This window comes from Artemia sp. Qi Xiang Cuo, chromosome 8 (genome assembly GCF_049724085.1).
Source record: "Artemia sp. Qi Xiang Cuo chromosome 8, ASM4972408v1, whole genome shotgun sequence".
Classification (NCBI taxonomy): Eukaryota; Metazoa; Arthropoda; class Branchiopoda; order Anostraca; family Artemiidae; genus Artemia; species Artemia sp. Qi Xiang Cuo.
In genome coordinates this window covers 25,534,592-25,553,106 of record NC_142801.1, presented here as the reverse complement: position 1 = coordinate 25,553,106, position 18,515 = coordinate 25,534,592, and the positions used below count along the sequence as shown (strand labels likewise).

Here is an 18,515-nt window from a genome sequence, read left to right as displayed (position 1 = left end):
CTAATTTCCAATCGAATGAGCCTGTTTTGAATTTTCTACGACAACATCTTCTATATAAACCTTATATGCCCCAGGGATATAACTTAAAACCCTTGCCCTGAGGGCTCTCGGAGAGTCTCTTCCTCAAAAACATATTTTCTATCTGGAAATCAACTATACTGAACAAAATAGTTTCTCAAAATTTTGATTGGATGTGTTTGGGGAAATGATGGGCGTTGGGGGAGGCTAGTTGCCCTGCGATCACTTTTGACTATTAAAAAGGGCACTAGACCTTTGAATTTCCAATCTAATGAGCCTTTTTTGAAGTTTCTACGACAACACCGTCTTTAAAAACCTTTTATGCCCCCAGGGCATAACTTAAAACCCTTGCCCTGAGGGTTGTGGGGGAGTGTCCGCCTTAAAAACATATTTTCCATCAGAAAATCAAGTACGCTGAACAAAATGCCTATTCAAAAATTTTGATTGGACGTGTTTGTTGGAATGATGGGCGTGGGGGGGGGGGCTACATCTTCTATAAAAACCTTATATGCCCCCAGGGCCTAATATAAAACCCTTGCCCTAAGAGTTGTGGGGAAGTGACTTCCTCAAAAATATATTTTCTATCTGGAAATAAACTACGCTGAACAAAAGGGCTATCTCAAAATTTTGATTGGATGTGTTTGGGGGAATGATGGGCGTGGGGGAAGGGCTACTTGCCCTCCAACCACTTTTGACTATTAAAAAGAGCACTAGAACTCTCAATTTCCTATCGAATGAGCCCCTTTTGAAGTTTCTACAATGACCCGTTCCATATGAAGTGCCCTGCTCTAAAGGAAAAAATAATAAATAGTACATTGTGCCAACATCGTTCTTATATGCCCTTCGGGCATAACTTAAAACCCTTGCCCCGAGGGTTGTGGGGGAGTGTCCTCCTAAAAAACTTATTTTCTATCTGGTAATCAACCACGCTGAACAAAATGGCTATCTCAAAATTTTGATTGGATGTATTTGGGGGAATGATGGGCGTAAGGGGGCGGGAGGCTAGTTGCCCTCCAATCACTTTCGACTATAAAAATGGGCACTACCCCTTTAAATTTCCAATCGAATGAGCTTTTTTTGAAGTTTCTACGACAACGCCTTCTTTTAAAACCTTAAATGCCCCCAGGGCATAAATTAAAACCCTTGCCCTGAGGGTTGTGGGGAAGTGTCCTCCTCAAAAACATATTTTCTACCTGGAAATCAACTACGCTGAAAAAATGGCTATCTCAAAATTTTGATTGGATGTGATTGGAGGAATGATGGGTGTGGGGGGGGCTAGTTGCCCTCCAATCACTCTCGACTGTTAAATAGGCGCTAAAACACTCAATTTCTAATCGAATGAGCCCCCTTTGAATTTTCCACAACGGCCTCTTTCATATGAAGTGCCCTGCTCTAAAGGAAAAAATAATAAATAGTACATAGTGCCAATATTGTTCTTATGTGCCCTCAGGGCATAACTTAAAATCCTCACCCTTAGGGTTTTGGGGGAATGTCCTCTTCAAAAACATATTTTCTATCTAGAAATAAACTACGCTGAACAAAATGGCTATCTCAAAGTTTTTATTGGATGTGTTTGGGGGAATCATGGACGTGGGGGGGGGGGGGGCTAGTTGCCCTCCAGTCACTTTCGACTATTAAAATGGGCACCAGCCACTCGAATTTCCTATAAAATGATTCTTTTTCGAAGTTTTTACGACAACTCCTTCGATACGAAGTGCCCGGATATGGAGGAAAAAAAATTGTGCCCATATCGTTCTTAACATAGGCAGCGCTTGCGCGCTGAATATGATTTCCTGTTTCTTTCAGAGCTTCACTTACGTTGGATATGGGACCACGAACCCTCCTAGGTGCAGAAATATATATATATATATATATATATATATATATATATATATATATATATATATATATATATATACATATATATATATATATATATATATATATATATATATATATATATATATATATATATATATATATATATATATATATATATATATATATATATATATATATATATATATATATATATATATATATATATATATATATATATATATATATATATATATATATATATATATATATATATATATATATATATATATATATATATAATGGTAATCTTTCGTAATGATCGTTTGGATTGGCTTGAGAATTATTGAATTTTTTGCCAATATTTTGCAATTTCGCAAATTTTTCATTGAGTGTTTCAGATTTATGAAGGTTAATTATAAGTGTCCAGTTGATTTACATGCTAGACTAGCTCGGGATAAACTTGGCATTTTTCATCTGAATCATCAGGGGTTTAATAGTACGTTGGATTATTTGTCGGAGCTGTGTATGCTATCTGATTTTCATATTCTTGCACTTACTGAAACACGGTTCATGAATAATAATTCTGGACTATTGGATATTTTAAATTATAATATGTATGTTAAGAACCGTACTCATTATCAGCATGGAGGACTTGCCCTGTATATTACAACGGATTTGAATGTGGAGGTTAGGGATGACTTGTCCGTTAAGAGAGATGGTTTTTGAGTGTTCTATTGCGGAGATTGATAATGATGGTGACCCATTTTTTATTGCTGTTTGTTACCAACCCCCTTCAGCTAGTGTAGATTGTTTTTCAGAATTATTGCAGCAACAAATGGACCTTCTAACTCGTAAGAACATGCTGTGTTTTATGTGTGGAGATTGCAACTTCGATTTGAAATTGTTGGCATCTAACTTAAAAGCCCGGAATTTTCTTAACTTAATGTTAGGTTATGGGATGCATCCTGCTGTAAATATTTGCACTAGAGTGACGGAGTCATCTTCATCTCTAATTGATAATGTATTTTTGAATGTTCCCCATGATTCCTCGAGTGTTGTGTTAAATGATGTCTCGGATCACTTTGGTTTGGCAATATTAGTTCCGGGTATATTAAAGAATATTAATAGTGATGCTCACCCTAAGCCTAGGAAATTATTAGTTGATTCAAATACTATTAAGCTTAGGATAGTGCAGTTAGATTTTGAATTTTTACAAGAAGAATTAGATTTGAATTTGAAGTTTGAACTTTGGTATCGTAAGATTAAGGATACGCTGTTGGTATGTTGTGAAGTGTCAGGAATAGAATTACTGGACATTATCCATAGATTAATAGGATAGAAGTAGGACACCATACTACTGTAAGATCTACTAGTACTACATACCTAGGTGTTATTATTGATGAAAGCCTTAGTTTTAAAGACCATATTGCATCTGTTAGCAGAAAATTGTCTCGTAATATTGGTATTATGCGTAAACTTAGGTATCTTTTTCCGTGTGAGAATATTTTATTTTTCTATGGTTCATTTACTGTTGTATGGTTTGGTCGAAAAAATTCGACTCACCTCCATCCGCTCCGTGTAACGCAGAATATGGCAATTAGAGTTTTGTTGGTAATAAAGTTGACCAATCTTTATCGGCGAGGAATCTTTACCGTGAGTATAAAATTCTACCGTTGCAGGAAAATGCGTGTTCTATAACGCTTTGTTTATGTTTAAATATTTAGTTTCGGAGTTACCATCAAGCTTTTCAGGAATGTTTAGTCTTGTGTCTACTATTCACGATCATTTGACACGATTTTCTCAGTTGGTGCAAAGACCAGCTATGGTCTCGGCTAGGTCGGTTTTCAATTCGCCATGTTGTTCCGTTAGTTCGGGAGAGTTTTCCAGAGGATTTGAGAAATGTTAGGGGTTTGCAGGAATTTCATAAATTGTTAAAGAACAATCGTTTTGATGTGTATCTTTTGGATGGATTATTCTGGGCCAGTTAAGTTAAGTTTTTGAGGAGGGTTTGGTTGCAGCTGAATATAATTCTAAATATTATAATTTTGTTATGTGCTGTTTGGATGTTCGGTGGTTTTCCGGTCCGGTAAGTTGAGCTCTAATTATGATTTTTTTTTCCTCTCTCTTTTTTATCTTTTTTTTGGTTTTTTGATTCATTAGGAGGGTTTTCTCCCGTACTAGGTTGCTTCAGGGAATCGTTTATTTTTTTTTTTTTAGATAAACCCAATGTTACGTAAAATATTAGTAAAATGACGCAAGTAATGTCATTATAAACAAGACCATGTCCATGTCCAATGCAGCCCCCATTTAAAATTATTAAACAATTCACATAAAATGACATAGGTAGTATGACAATAAATGAGACCAAAGAAGTAAATCTAACCTCTGGCAAACGGCAATACCCAACAAAGCTCCTATCTAAAAATGATGTAAGTAGTATTGGTGTGTGGAGAGCTTTCTGTGCCATTTTTCTTAGATGGGGCTTAGCACCGTACTTTTTAAGCTCCTCCGGACAAGAAATGTGGAAAAAAACACCAAAATGCTTCTTTCCACTTTGTAGTTGGCCTGCCAAATATATGTCCAGTTCAATCTGTGCCTTAGACTTTTCTACCTGAGATAAAACATAACTTTATAAATAAAGCCGTTTTAAGATTCTGCTGATTATTTTAGCTTATTAAGATATTTTATTTTTGACCACGATATTGTGAATACGCTATGCTACAAAAAATCTCATGCTGTTAAAAAATTCTGCTTTATTGGTCTATAAAAAAACAATACGCACATTATTTGATTAATTCTTATTTTAGTTATTTTTATATTTTGTTTTTAAAACTGGTTTAAGTGAAACATGTTTACGATATTTGCTGAATGGTAAACTTAACAATTTTGTTCGAATTTATAATACATAGAACACGCTGAAAACCAGATTATGACAACATTATCAGGAAGGAGATAACGGAGCACTCAAATATGACATCATACACCATAAAAGCAACTTTTCAAAAGATACGTGTGTTATATCATCTTGTAATAATATACAAGCATTACATCATCTTGTAAACGAAGATAGAGTTTTGGCAAAAAATTGCTCTTCATTTTAATATTATCTGTTGTAACTTAAGAAAAGCACTAGATATGGCTATTTCTTTTTAAAAAAGCCTTCATTCAAAATTCTACGACTACTGGTTTGATACAATCAGCCCGAATGAAAAAAAAATCCTTGCTTCCAATGCGAAAAAGTGATTTTCCTTGTTCTCAAGATGATGGAATGATATTCTTCTATATGAGGTTTTCGGCTATGGTAATTCCGACGATGTTGGTCGCATCTCGAGCCGACTCCATTTTCAAGGTGCTTATGACAATCTTGCGAAAATCCCGGAAATTTGTATTCGCAATAAACTTTCACCATTAAGATTAGAGGAAATAACAGATACCATTCCTGAATCCGCTTCAAATGGCAATTCTTCCTCTCTTGACAGTTTATTTCAAAACACGTTTTCAAATCTTCGGTTACTAGAGGCTATAGTTCGTTCTTTACTAGATTGCAACCATGATTGAATCGGCATATCTTTGTAACTGGATCATATTTTTTTATTTGTATTGGCTAAACTTTCCAGATACCAATTATTTGGGAAACTATTTTTCATCTTTTCATAAACTCATCGTAAATAATACAAAACAAGAGAAGATAACGAAATTGTGAAGACAGTGAATAACATAGTTAATGCTAGCTAAGCGGATGTTTCGGCTATTATTATTATTATTATTATTATTTGTTTTTAACCCACACTGTATAGAGGTACAATACGTGGAGTATCACGAGGAAAAACACATAAAATGCAACACAAATCAATATAGAAATCAAAGATTACCAAATACAGTGTAACACATAATAATTTAAAAGAAACTAAAACAAAAAAGAAATAACATGAAAGGAGGGGGAAAAGAGGAAAAGAGAAAAAAACTGACAACTTGCAGAGTCTAATAAGCGTCATTATTATTATCATTATTTGATTTTTACACACACTTTACAATTCTAAATTGTAGAATGACCAAACAGAGAAAAACAACTAAACAAATAAAAGAAAAATAACTTACGACTGAAAAAACCTGATAAGGTGATGATGCGAAGAAAAACGGATACAAGCAGTATTTGAAAGTTTTCTGTGTAGTGCTTCCAGTTGTTCAGTAATATTAGGAACAAGAAATTTATTAATAATTACCCGGTTTTTGGTCCAAGGTGTAAGAAACAACAAAAATTTACAAAATCTAAAATAATTAATCCGGATTCTTTTTAACTCATTTTTCTTCAGAAGGAGAAAAATTCCAGAAGCAAAAAGAATTGAATGGTCACAAAAAGTTGAGTAGAGCTTGGCCAACGCGAGTTTATTATATTTACCTCTATTGGCAACAATCTTAGCATATCCTAATTTAATTTTCATATTAATATATGAGACTGTGAGCTGGCGCAAGCTCGGAAGACTATTAGTAATAGAAATACCGAGCCATCGAAGAGAATCTACGAGAGGGATAGTAAAGCCACTACAGCGAGGGGACGTACTAGAAATGTTATTAAAAGAAAGAAATTTACATTTATCTACATTAAGAGAAAGGCCTATGTCTGAAAAAGAAGTGGCAGCACAAGAAACCATGTTAGATAAACCAGTTTTAGTACGGCTTATAAGAAGCAGATCATCAGCGTAAGCCAGGTATGAAACATCAGAAAAACCGGAGAGATAGGTGGCCGATATTTTTGACTCCTGAAATACATAAATTAAAAAGGGTCGGAGATAAAACTCCACCTTGCCTTATACCTCTTTTTAATTTAATAATAGATGCAGGCACAGATTTCAGCCGAAGAAAAGAATTAGAGTACCAGTACCGAAGAAGCAAAATAACCGATAGATTGACACCGCAACCACGAAGAGCAGAAAAAAGCTGACTATGACACTATCAAAAGCTTTTGATAGATCTAGAGTACAAAAAAATATGCTCCCTCCCCTAGAAGAATTTTCAAGGAACAAAGAAGATAATACATGATGTGCGTATTGACAACCTAACCCGGGCTTAAGTCCAAACTGGTTATCTCTCTCAACCATATTAGTGATCACAGGAGGTAGTAAAGCATGCTCAATAACCTCACTGAAAGTGCAAGAGACAGTAATAGGTCGGTAAAAAGAGCAAATTAAGGGAGAATTCTCCCTCCTGAAAATTGCAGAGACAGTACCACACAAAAAACTCTCCGGTACACTAAAAGTACAAATACACATATGAAGAAGTAGGTGTATATGGTCAATAAGGGGGGAGCAATCTAATAAAAGGTGAAATCTAGATATACCATCATTATCAACATTATCTGATTTAAGTTTCTTAATTGCTTCAATTACGGATGAAAGAGAAATGGGAACACAGAGACGCTGAGATAGAGGGGTACTAAAAATAGCAGAAAGAGAATGAGAATGCAAAGAATGCACACGGTAATTAACATTAGAAAAAATCGACGAGTAATGGCCATGCCAAGCAGATGCAGGAAGACAATCACTACTTGGCATATCACTTCTAATCGACTCAGAATTAATAACTTTTCGCCATTCTCTCTTTGACACTGGAAAATCCATACCACGATAACGCATTGACTTAAGATATTTTTTATATTCACTGCGGGTCTTCTGCTTAAGGTCAGATACAATTCCACAAGGAGGTCTATCACATTCATTCCAGACTTTTAACCAAAACTTAGCTTTATTTTTCAAAGTTTTTAAATTAGGATCTAAAGACCAAATAGGTTTTTGCGTACCACGTCTAACATGTTGTAACGGCACTGCAACTGCCTCGGCATCTTTTAGACATTTAATTATTTGATTATAATAGCAATCCAGGTCCTTCTTGCAATTCACTTGTATAGAGCTCTGAAGCAGATGATAGGGAACTCATATAGCAGACAGCAGCCTTGTTAGTGTAAACGCATAGAGAGGAACATCAGCTTTCTTCCAATTACTTTTTTCAAACCATTTTGAAGACCGGGGTACTTTACAAAAACTTGCAGGGTTTAAATTCAGCGTAAGAGTAAGTGAGATAGGGAGATGGTCTAAGTCTTGTTCTTCAGCATGTACAAACACTATTGATGTAGTAATACTACGTGAGCAAATAATGTGATCAATATTGCTCTTACTGCCTGAATGGTGAATGTAAGAAAACGGATGAGTTTTGGGTATAATATGATAAGATGGAAGGCAATCTAACAACAAATCACTTCTCATCGATGAGTTATTTGTATTCGTATTGAGGTCACCAATGATCATATAATCTAAAGAAACAGAAAGAATTTTTTCCACAAAAAACTTCAACGTGTTACAGGCTTTAGCATATCTAGACATCGATCTGGAAAAACGGTCATCATAAGGCAGATAAGAATTAGTAAAAACTGTAGTGCCAATATGAACAGCCAAAAAAAACTCCTCCGAGTAAAAAATCACCGGCGAAACCAAATTAGGATTGCGCTTAAAAACACAAGCTAGCCCACCGGATGGGCGGCCTCTTGTGGCTCTGGCAGTAGTAAAAAAAACATCATGATGAAGGCTACGACCCAAAACGTTAATGCTAAAGTCTGTAAGAAGAGGCTCCTGTAAACAGACCAAATCAAAATCATTGTAGAGCTCATAAATAACGAAGTCCTTATCCTTTGTACCATTAATATTAAAAGATATTATTGAAAAATCCAAAGTCATTGCAAAAAGTGGGAGCGCGACATTAGTTCCTTAGATATAGGGCAGGACAAGCTATAAGAAGTATGATTTTTACCACGGTTAGCACACGTGGGAGCAGCAGTACAAGGAATATCCTTAGTAGAAAGATGTGGTCCAGCACATCTGGCCCATTTCGGGACATTGCTGGTGCAAGCACTTTGAAAGTGATCGTATGATCGGCACTTGAAGCAGCATTTAGGTATTACTTTAAATACGTGAATTCGAAAAAATTCATATCCAACTTTAATTCCTTCTTTGAAATTAGCAGACTGAGTGAAGGAGTCTTCAAATTCAAGCTTGACTCACATAGTCTGGCCCAGTCGATTTGCACTTATCATACCTTGCAGTCTATTAATAATTGAAAGGTCAACATCAACTGGGAAACCTCTGAGAATCCCAAAAAAGCGTTTGGATCGCACTTTAACTGTTGCTCCGGTAATAAAGTTCTGAACCGATGTACAAAAATATTCAGTTGCAGATTTATTGATATTGATATACGATCTGTCATTAACAGGTTTCACGCTGCAAACTAATTCATGCCCAGCTATTTGATCTAGATCAGTTTTGCGTTTGATCAGATCAGACAGCTCTGAAGGCACTTTAGAGACAATAACTGTCGCATGAGTGTCAATTGATGGGCTAGGTTTGGGAAGTTGAGGAAAATTCAACTGATAATTGTCAAGTTTCCCTGACATTTCAACAACCACTTGTTGTAGCTCATTAAACTTAGAGAGTAAAGAAGTATAAGCATTTGCAGGGAAACATGGCACCTCTGTAGGTCGCTTTATCAAAAACATAGGTACAAAAGTGTCGCTACTGTCAAGAGATCTTAACAGAGAAACAATGTCAGTAAAATAATTAGAAAGTGCATTGTTTCCCTTACGTACTGGGCAATCCAATTCAGGTGCACTTATTTGCCACAGTAAACTTTTAGCTTCTCTGACTATATTCACGTCAAAAAATTCCATACCATGTCTTTTAATAATATCCTCCTCAATTCCGCTTAGCAAATTGCTTTGAATAGAATTCAGAACAGGAGAATATGCAAGTTCAGGCGTTTCGTCAGAGCTTTTCATGGCTATCGCAATCACCACAAATTAAAACCACAAATTAAAAAGTCTCAATATTAATTCAGGAAAAAATACTGAATTAATAAATATCGAAATATAGGTCAAACTAAAAGCAAAGTAGATTCCATTTTATAATCCTCTTAAAGTTAACTCAGGTCAACAACTCATTTGGAATCCTTCAACATCCTTTATCAGCGAAATACAATATAAAGACAAAAATAAAAAGAGAACAAACTTACTCAAACCTCATCGAAAATTTTAAACTAAATCATAAAATAGATTCTAGAAGAGGTTCAGTAGCCTTACATAGGTTCAGCAAGTCTTTATACACTTCTCTTGTTTTTTATCGCTTGTTTTGAAGGCTTTTTTCAAGTAATTTTTTGTTTTGTATGAAGGAACTACGGAGTAAATGATGGTCCACCATCAGTAGCGAAATCTAACAAAAATTGGATTGGAAAGGATTGACAAACCTTTTGGCAAGCCATTAAATGTGAAACAGTTTTTTATATTTTTACATAAACTCGGAGTAAATTATATGAACAAAAAATTTCAGAAAAGTTCTTAGTACTTCTCGACTCGTCTACTAATATTTTATCATCTATGCTGAAACCAAATAAAACTTTAATAGCTAAAGAAGAAACAACCGTCCAATGTCACTAGCTGAAAAAAAACAACAATTAAAACAGTTGAAATGGTTAAAACTGGAAAGCTACAACAACATTCAACCGAATGCAAGAGTATGAAAAGTTTACCGACAGACCAAGTACGATCCCTGAAGCTTCGGATAATAGCTTGTCACAACCTACCTAGAATCCATTTTTTTCAAACACAATACATATGTGAAAATTACTCTCATAAGCCCTCAGGATCACCTCAGTAGACCAGTCTCAAATGATATGTTTAAAACGAAAGTAATAAAGAATTCTTCCAATCCCAGGTGGGACGAATTGTTTTATGTAGAAGTAGCACCGAATGTGCATAAATTAGTGCTCACCATTCTTGACAAGAACATCATAGGTAGTAAAGTTCTTGGTAGGGTTGAATTGAATCTCAAAGAAATTTACATGTTAAATACGCATAAGGGACACATAGAAATCTCTCACGCGTACTTTGAACCTAATCTGCCCGAGGGCTGGGAAGAACTTTTAGATTTTAATAATAGAGTATATTACATAAACCACAATACGCAAGAGACACAATGGAAACATCCTATTACCGGCAAAATGTCAACAAAACCAGCGGGAGCTCAGTCAGATCCCAAAAATAACAAAGCCAATAATTTGCCACCAAGCTGGTCCATTCAGTACACGGCTGATGGCAAAGCGTTTTATGTTAATCACGCGCAAAAACAAACACAATGGGATCATCCTATAACCCACAAAAGAAGCCTTGTGCATAAGCGTACAAATAAAAGAGATAAAGGTGACCTTAAGCCCTTAGCAGATGAATGGGAAGAGTGACAACATGAAGATGGTAGGACATACTACGCAAATCATCTCTTAAAAACAACACAATGGGAGGATCCAAGATTATTAGACGCAGAAATCGCAGGGCCACCAATTAAGTATTCAGTACTGTACAGTCAAATATATAAAAAGTTCCGGAGATTACTCCCGTTGGTGCCTCGAACTTCTAGCAAATTTGAAATTTACGTCTCTCGTGATTCAATTGTAAATGAATCCTTTCAACTAATATCGCAGGTTAAAGATCCAAAAATCTTAAGAAAAACGCTTTGGGTTCACTTTTTTGAAGAGTCTGGTCTCGATTATGGTGGTTTTCAACTAATATCGCAGGTTAAAGATCCAAAAATCTTAAGAAAAACGCTTTGGGTTCACTTTTTTGAAGAGTCTGGTCTCGATTATGGTGGTTTGACCAAGGAATGGTTCTTTTTGCTCTCAAAGGGGCTATGTAATCCAGATTATGGATTATTCGAGTATTCGTCAGAAGACTGTTTTGAGCTTCAAATCAATCATCAAAGCGGAACTTGCAATGACAACCACCTATTGTATTTCAAAGTTTTTGGGAGAATTGCAGGCATGGCTCTATATCACGGTAGCATGCTCAGCATCTTTTTTACTCGTCCATTTTATAAAAAAATGCGAAACAAACAAATATATTTCAAAGATATACAAAATTCGGATACACACTACTATAATACATTAAAGTTTATTAATGAAAATGACCCCTCAGGATTAGAATTGACTTTTTCAGTTGATGATAATTCACTGGGGTTGCCAAAACAGGTGGAGCTCATACCGGGTGGAGCCAATATTCCTTTAACCAATGAAAACAAAGATGAATATATAAAAAAATTTCTACAATGGCGATATGTGACTCGTTGCAAGCTTCAAATGGATGCATTTTTAGAAGGGTTTAATGAAATCATACCCATTGAAAATATTAGAGGTTTCGATGAAGAGGAGCTTGAACTTCTTCTTTGTGGTATCAATGAAATCAACGTCAATGACTGGAAAGTAAACACAGAATATTCAGGAGGGTATTCACAGAGCCATAAAGTTATTCTTTGGTTCTGGAAAGCTGTACTTTCCTTTACGGCACAACAAAGGGTTAAGCTTCTTCAGTTCCTCACCGGGTCTTCTCGTGTTCCCGTGAATGGTTTTAAGGAACTCGGTATAAGCTCAAGTAGGATGAAATTTAAAATTATGAAATTGGGAACAGAGAACAGGTTTCCTGTGGCTCACGCATGCTTTAATCGAATCGACTTGCCACCATACAGTTCATACAAACGGTTAAAGGAAAAGTTATTTTTAGCAATGGAGTTAACAGAATGGCTTGACATAGAATGAAAATGCCAGGTTTTATTTAACAGTAAGTAGAGCTTAAAATGTGATTAAGAACACAATACAAAAAGAAACATTGCTCAATGCCAGTTGAATTACACAAAACAAATGTTTTAGGTAAATTGATAAAAATTTCAAAGCTAACGAAAAATCTGACTTTTTTCCTGAATCAGCTTTTAACGGCGTTTCTTCTTTAGTTGAAAGTTTTTTTTTCACAGCATGTTTTTAGCTGCTCGGATACTATAGGCTAGAGTTCGTTTTCCTATGGTTCAAATTTAAAGGTAAAATAAAAGAACAAGAGAGAGAAAGCAATAGGGAACGAGAAAAAAGGAAAAATAAAAATGGAGAGAAAAAACAAACTAGGCTATAAACTAACTATACTATAGGCTAGAGTTCGTCTTCAATAGGCTGTGTCAGATACCATAGTTTCAGTTTCATTTATCTTTACCTAAAAACAAAATACATAACTTACATAGCATTCCTTTCCAGGAAAACAAAAAAAAAATTGACTGAGCATATCAAGAAGAAAAAAGAAGAGAAAAATAAACCAGTAAATAAATCAACCTATGATTTCAACTTTAAAGGTAAAAAAGAAGAGAGCGAAAGCAATAGGGACCGAGAAAAAAAAGGGAAAATAAGAATGGAGAGAAAAAACAAACTAGATTATAAACTAACTATACTATAGGCTAGAGTTCGTCTTTAATAGGTTGTGTCAGATGCCATATTTTCAAATTCATTTATCTTTACCTAAAAACAACATACATAACTTAGATAACATTCCTGCCAGGAAAACACAAAAAAATATCTTTGGCTAGGGCAGGATATTAACTATCATTAGTTAAAAGCAAACAGAAACAACAAATTAACTGAACACATCAAGAAGAAAAAGAGAAGAGAAAAGTAAACCAAAAATAAATCAACCTACGGTTTCAAATTTAAAGGTAAAATAAAAGAAGAAGAGAGAGAAAGCAATAGGGAACGAGAAAAAAAGGAAAATAAAAATGGGGAGAATAAACAAACCTGGAGGAGGACAGCACTAAACACTTTTTCTGTAATGACCCTTTGCTGTTCGCTTAAAGGATATAAGAGTTCCTAAGATGTCTAAGGGGAGTGAATTCTAAACAGTCGGTGCAAAAAACCTATTAAAAAGAAGCTCTTTTCGTAGAGGGCGCTTCTTGGGCGATGTCACAAAAATGTCGTGTGTTGTAGCCTAAGTTAACAGAATTTGAAATGAAGATGGAAGAAGTTTATTAAAATACTTGAAACTAAAATTTGCAATCTGGAAATCTCGAGTCTTATATCTTGGTAAATTTGAAATGAAGACTTATGTCATCTGTGTGATGAACAGGTGATATAATTTGAACTACCTTATTTTGGATGATTTGAACTCTTTTCTAACAAGAAATGAAGTTCCTTACCCATATGGAGTACCCGTAAGACAAATGGGGATGAAAAAAAGAATGATAAATCATTTTCAGGATTTTTTTACGGAAACGAAATTTAAGACGGCGGATGACTCTAAGGGACCTTGTAAGTATATTGCCTACTAATTTTGTACGTTCCTTCCACGAAAGGTTCTCATCAACTACAAATCCATAACATCTACTGAATTTACTCTACTTATAATATTATTAGCTACTTTTAATTTTAGATCTGTTTGAATTGACGATATTCTAGAAAGTAACGCATAATCTGTCTTAGTGCAATTCAGTGTTCAATAGTTAGAATCAGCCCATGAGACAAATTCAGTGAGAACTGTTTTCATTTTAGTAAACAAAGAGGGTATATTTTACATGCAACAAAAAGAAGTTTATCGTCTGCAAAAAAGTATTATGTTGACTTCAGACATGTTGGTTCCGAGATTTTTCCAGAACTCGAAAAATACAGATGCCATATTTTCTCAAATGCGAGGTATAATCAATGCCTTTCATTTCCCTTCTGATGTAGAAGTAATAAAACTATTTGTTTAAGCCAAACAGGAAAAACCGTTAGGCTTTTTCTTAGGTGAAACTTAGTAAAGAACTAACCACAGGAAGTCAGGCAGCAGTATCACTCAAATATGACATCACAAAGTAGAAAAGCAACTTTGCAGAAGATGGCATTATATGATGTTAAATACGAGATGGAGCTTTTATTGGAAATCGCAATTTATTTTAATATAGTTTCTTTACAATTTATAAAAAAAGGCCGTTTACAAAAATAGCTTTTAAATGAGCCCTTAAACATTCTCAATCATATTTCTGTGCATCAACAGTGGTGAAGAAAAAGAACAAAAAAAAAACAAAACAAAAAGAAAAAAGAGACAAATCAACGGTTCAAATACGAAAAGTGATTGTTGTAGTTGCGCAAGACAGGGGACTAATTTTTCTATTGTGAGCCTTATGCTATGATGATACCAATTGTGCAGTTTTCATTTTGATCCTCAGGGGGCTTCAGGCTATTGTTCAAAATTTCAATACATTTGTTTTCAGAATTAGCTTTTAAGATCAATATCCATCCAAATAATAATTACCGTTGCTGAATCAGCATCAAACACCGGTTCCTCCTCACTTGACACTTAAAAAAACAACTAGTTTTCAGTTTTTAGTTACTATGGGCTAGAGTTGATTCTTTACTCGGTTGGGCCTGTCATCACAACCATGGTGGTATTGCCCCACTCTCCATGTTTAAAAAAATTCTTGGGGAAAGTGGGGGGGGGGTAAGTATCTCATTACTAGTGGCAGTGATGAAAAATAAAATATTCAGATGATGAAATATCTAAGAAAACCCAAAAACAATAAAAAAACTATTTTTTAGTTTGAAAAGCATAGAGACTAGAGGTATATCTTTTACCTACTTATACAAATGTGTTCCATAATAAAAGAGTACGAGATGTATTTGCGACTTCTTTCTTACAAGACAGGCTCGCTGAAAATTAATTTTTCTGTAAAAAAGAGATAAGGTTTGCTCTGCTAGGGTGAGCATATTGCCTTAACTATGAAGTGAAAAAAAATGAAAGGTAATAAAGTGACAAACATATTTTATACAGAAATCGTAGAAATAAAACGAATAAAAAAGGTATCATACACGGTGCAATTACACACAAGTGGGCAACATAATAATTACGCATCAGCGACTACGGAGCAGGGCCGGAGGATCTTTTGGTAGGTGGGGAGAGGTGCTTTCACTAGTGAGCAGGCCTGAATTCCTTTAACTAAACCTATGTTTACGTCTAAGTAAATCTTAGATAAGATACCTCTCTTAGTAATTCCACAATCACGCTGTCGTATTCACCGCTGATCAGTTCATCAATTTTTTTTAGTAAAACTACTAAGATGTTGAGAGCTTCAAGATCCTCTATATGTACAGCTGTGTTTAAAAGCATTCGAATTTGTTTAACCAGACTTGAGGTCACCCTTTGTTCATTGTAGAATGACCTTTGTATAACTTCAAGGTGACGACTATAAACATCAGAGACGTCTTGCCTCTACAATATATATAAAACAAAATGAAAATAGATCATTAAAGGGTAAAAATAAAGACGACGAAAAAATATCGTAACAGCAAAATGCCAGCCAGTAATAGATTACAATCTCTATTAACTTCAGTATCACTCCTTATACACTTCCTATACTACTAAAACTACTAGCAACTCACTGCAGCACTAAGCCACCTGAGGGTACCACAGCTACGCACTCTCCTACTCCTTATTTTAGCAAAGTTAAGACCTTTACTAAAGCTCTTCTGTCAGCTGAATCAAACACTTGCTCATAATTTAAGGAACGAAGGAATAATGATGTTTAATTACTCAGACAGTTCTCAATTATAAATCTATGAGTGAAAATTTGGTCGACACATCCTCTACCCTTCTTAGAGCCATACTGTTCTTCTCTTAATACTTGTCAACAACATCTCTTAGTCTAAAACGTATCAGCATACTCAAGTAATTTGCTACCTATAGAAACCAGGTTAATGCCTCTATAATTACCACACTTACTTATATCACCTTTCTTATAGAAGGGTTTAATTAGAGCTTTTCTAAAATCCCTAAGCTTTTTCAAAATCATATTCATAATCTTCAGTAAGTTATTCCTAACCTTGTAACCACCTTATTTTAGAAACGCAATTACCACACTATCAGCATCTGGGGCTTTATTAATCTTAGTCATCCTTTTACTACCGTCACTAGTTGTTCTCAACAAAACAAATCTTCCAACTCATCCAAAGTGTCACAAACTTTTTCATTATTTTCTATATCTTGTACTGTAACTTTAACATAGTTTAGCAGACTCTAAAAACGTTTTGCCCATCTCTTTTTAACTCTTTCCTTGTCACTAAATGTGACCCCGTTCCTATCTATACCTATGACAAGTCCAGACTGACTATTCCCTCTCAATTTATTGGCATGCCAGTACAATATTTTACCATTATGCCGTCTGGGAGCATCTTCCAGATCTTTGGCAATTTTGTCCTAGACCTCCACTTCCCAGCTGTTTAGTTCGTATTCTACTGCTTTCTCCACATCTTTACATTCCATTCATTTCCATATGATCTATGACTCAAATAATTCTTGTACATGCCCTTTCTCTTTCTATTAGATATAAAGGAAATTCACTTGTATTCCTAGCAGCGTTTCTAACTTTATTCCCTATGACACCATCAGCGACTTCATAAACTATTTTCCTAAAATTATTCCATCCATCTTCTACATTGTCAAATTTTAAACTCTTCAGTTTAAAACCCAACTAGCCTCCCGGAACGACATAGCCTCCCAGAAGGTATTTACCCTTCCTAACTTCAGCTTTACATTAACATTTAAGACTACTAGATGGTGATCTTTACTTTTAATTAAATAAAAAAAAACTGTTTTTTCAACTGAAAGTAAGGAGCAACATTAAAAATTTAAACGAACAGATATTATTACGTATATGAGGGGATTCACCCCCTCGTCAATACCTCGCTCTTTACGCTAAAGTTCAAAATTTGTTCCATTTCTTTAAGAATGACCCCTGAATCACAAAATCCGTTTAGTTAGAATAAATAGCTCTTTTGAAAGTATTTAAAAAAACTTTAGCGTAAAGAGTGAGGTATTAACAATGGGGAAAGCAATGATCCCAAATCCAGTGCAAGAAGAGGACTAATAAATATTCTCAAGTCTACACAAATTGCGTAAGCCAGCTTAGAACCGGACAGGAAGAAGTCCCTGGAACCTCATGTTGAATGAAGGCTTTGTGCAATCCTTGGCCAATCTTAGTCAAAACATGGTTTGCCACACTTGGCAATGCTCCTAGCGATAAAGCGAGCATCAAAACGTGTAAAAATGAAGTGAACAATAAAAAATTGTGCTGTTAGAAGATTAGCGACAGAGAAAACCAGAACGAGTCAAAAATGAAAGTGAAGAAGAAAGAAATATTACGTTAGAAGAACAACGCCATCACAATCTTTGACGCCACCAAAATGTGGTAACAAAAACCAGTGAAAACCTACAAAGCTAACATGAACCGTGCAAATGTCAATTATAAGTATTTGGGACCCCTCAACGTTACATGTATTCCCTGGATAGCCCTCCATTTTCCCGATGAAAAAGTAGCAGACAAAGCTGACTAATTTGGAGGTTGCTACTTACAATGAGAATTAATATATGCAACCCTGCTAAATGCCGATTGTCGGGGCCCGGCCTCGAAATCAGCTACATAGTTGCTGTTGTTTTTTTCCTTAGAAGTGGCAAATTGACATTTCTGGCCAAAAAACAGTCTAAAAGGTCACAACTTAAAGGAAGAATTCATATTTATCCCAGGGTAGTTGTATTAAACCTATGTTAACGCCCTGACATCAAGATGAGGCTCACATTGTCTGCGGTCAGACGACGAGCGACAATGAGAATCAATGCATAAAAGCCTGCTGCGTATCCCTGCCAGGGTCGAGCCTCAAAATTGGCTATACAATTTTGTTTGTGTCTTATAACTGGCACATTGACATTTCTGGCCAAAAAACGTATTTCTTTCTTCTTCGCTTTATTTTGACTCGTTCTAATTCTCGCAGTCGCTTGTCTTCTAACCGCACAATTCTTTGTTTTGTAC

The 18,515-nt window shown here is 35.2% G+C and overlaps 1 pseudogene; it reads left to right on the top strand.

The window, feature by feature from the left end:
* The first annotated feature begins 11,119 nt into the window (after nucleotides 1–11,119).
* Nucleotides 11,120–12,462, top strand: LOC148949274 (E3 ubiquitin-protein ligase Nedd-4 pseudogene; annotated as a pseudogene).
* The last annotated feature ends 6,053 nt before the right edge of the window (nucleotides 12,463–18,515 follow it).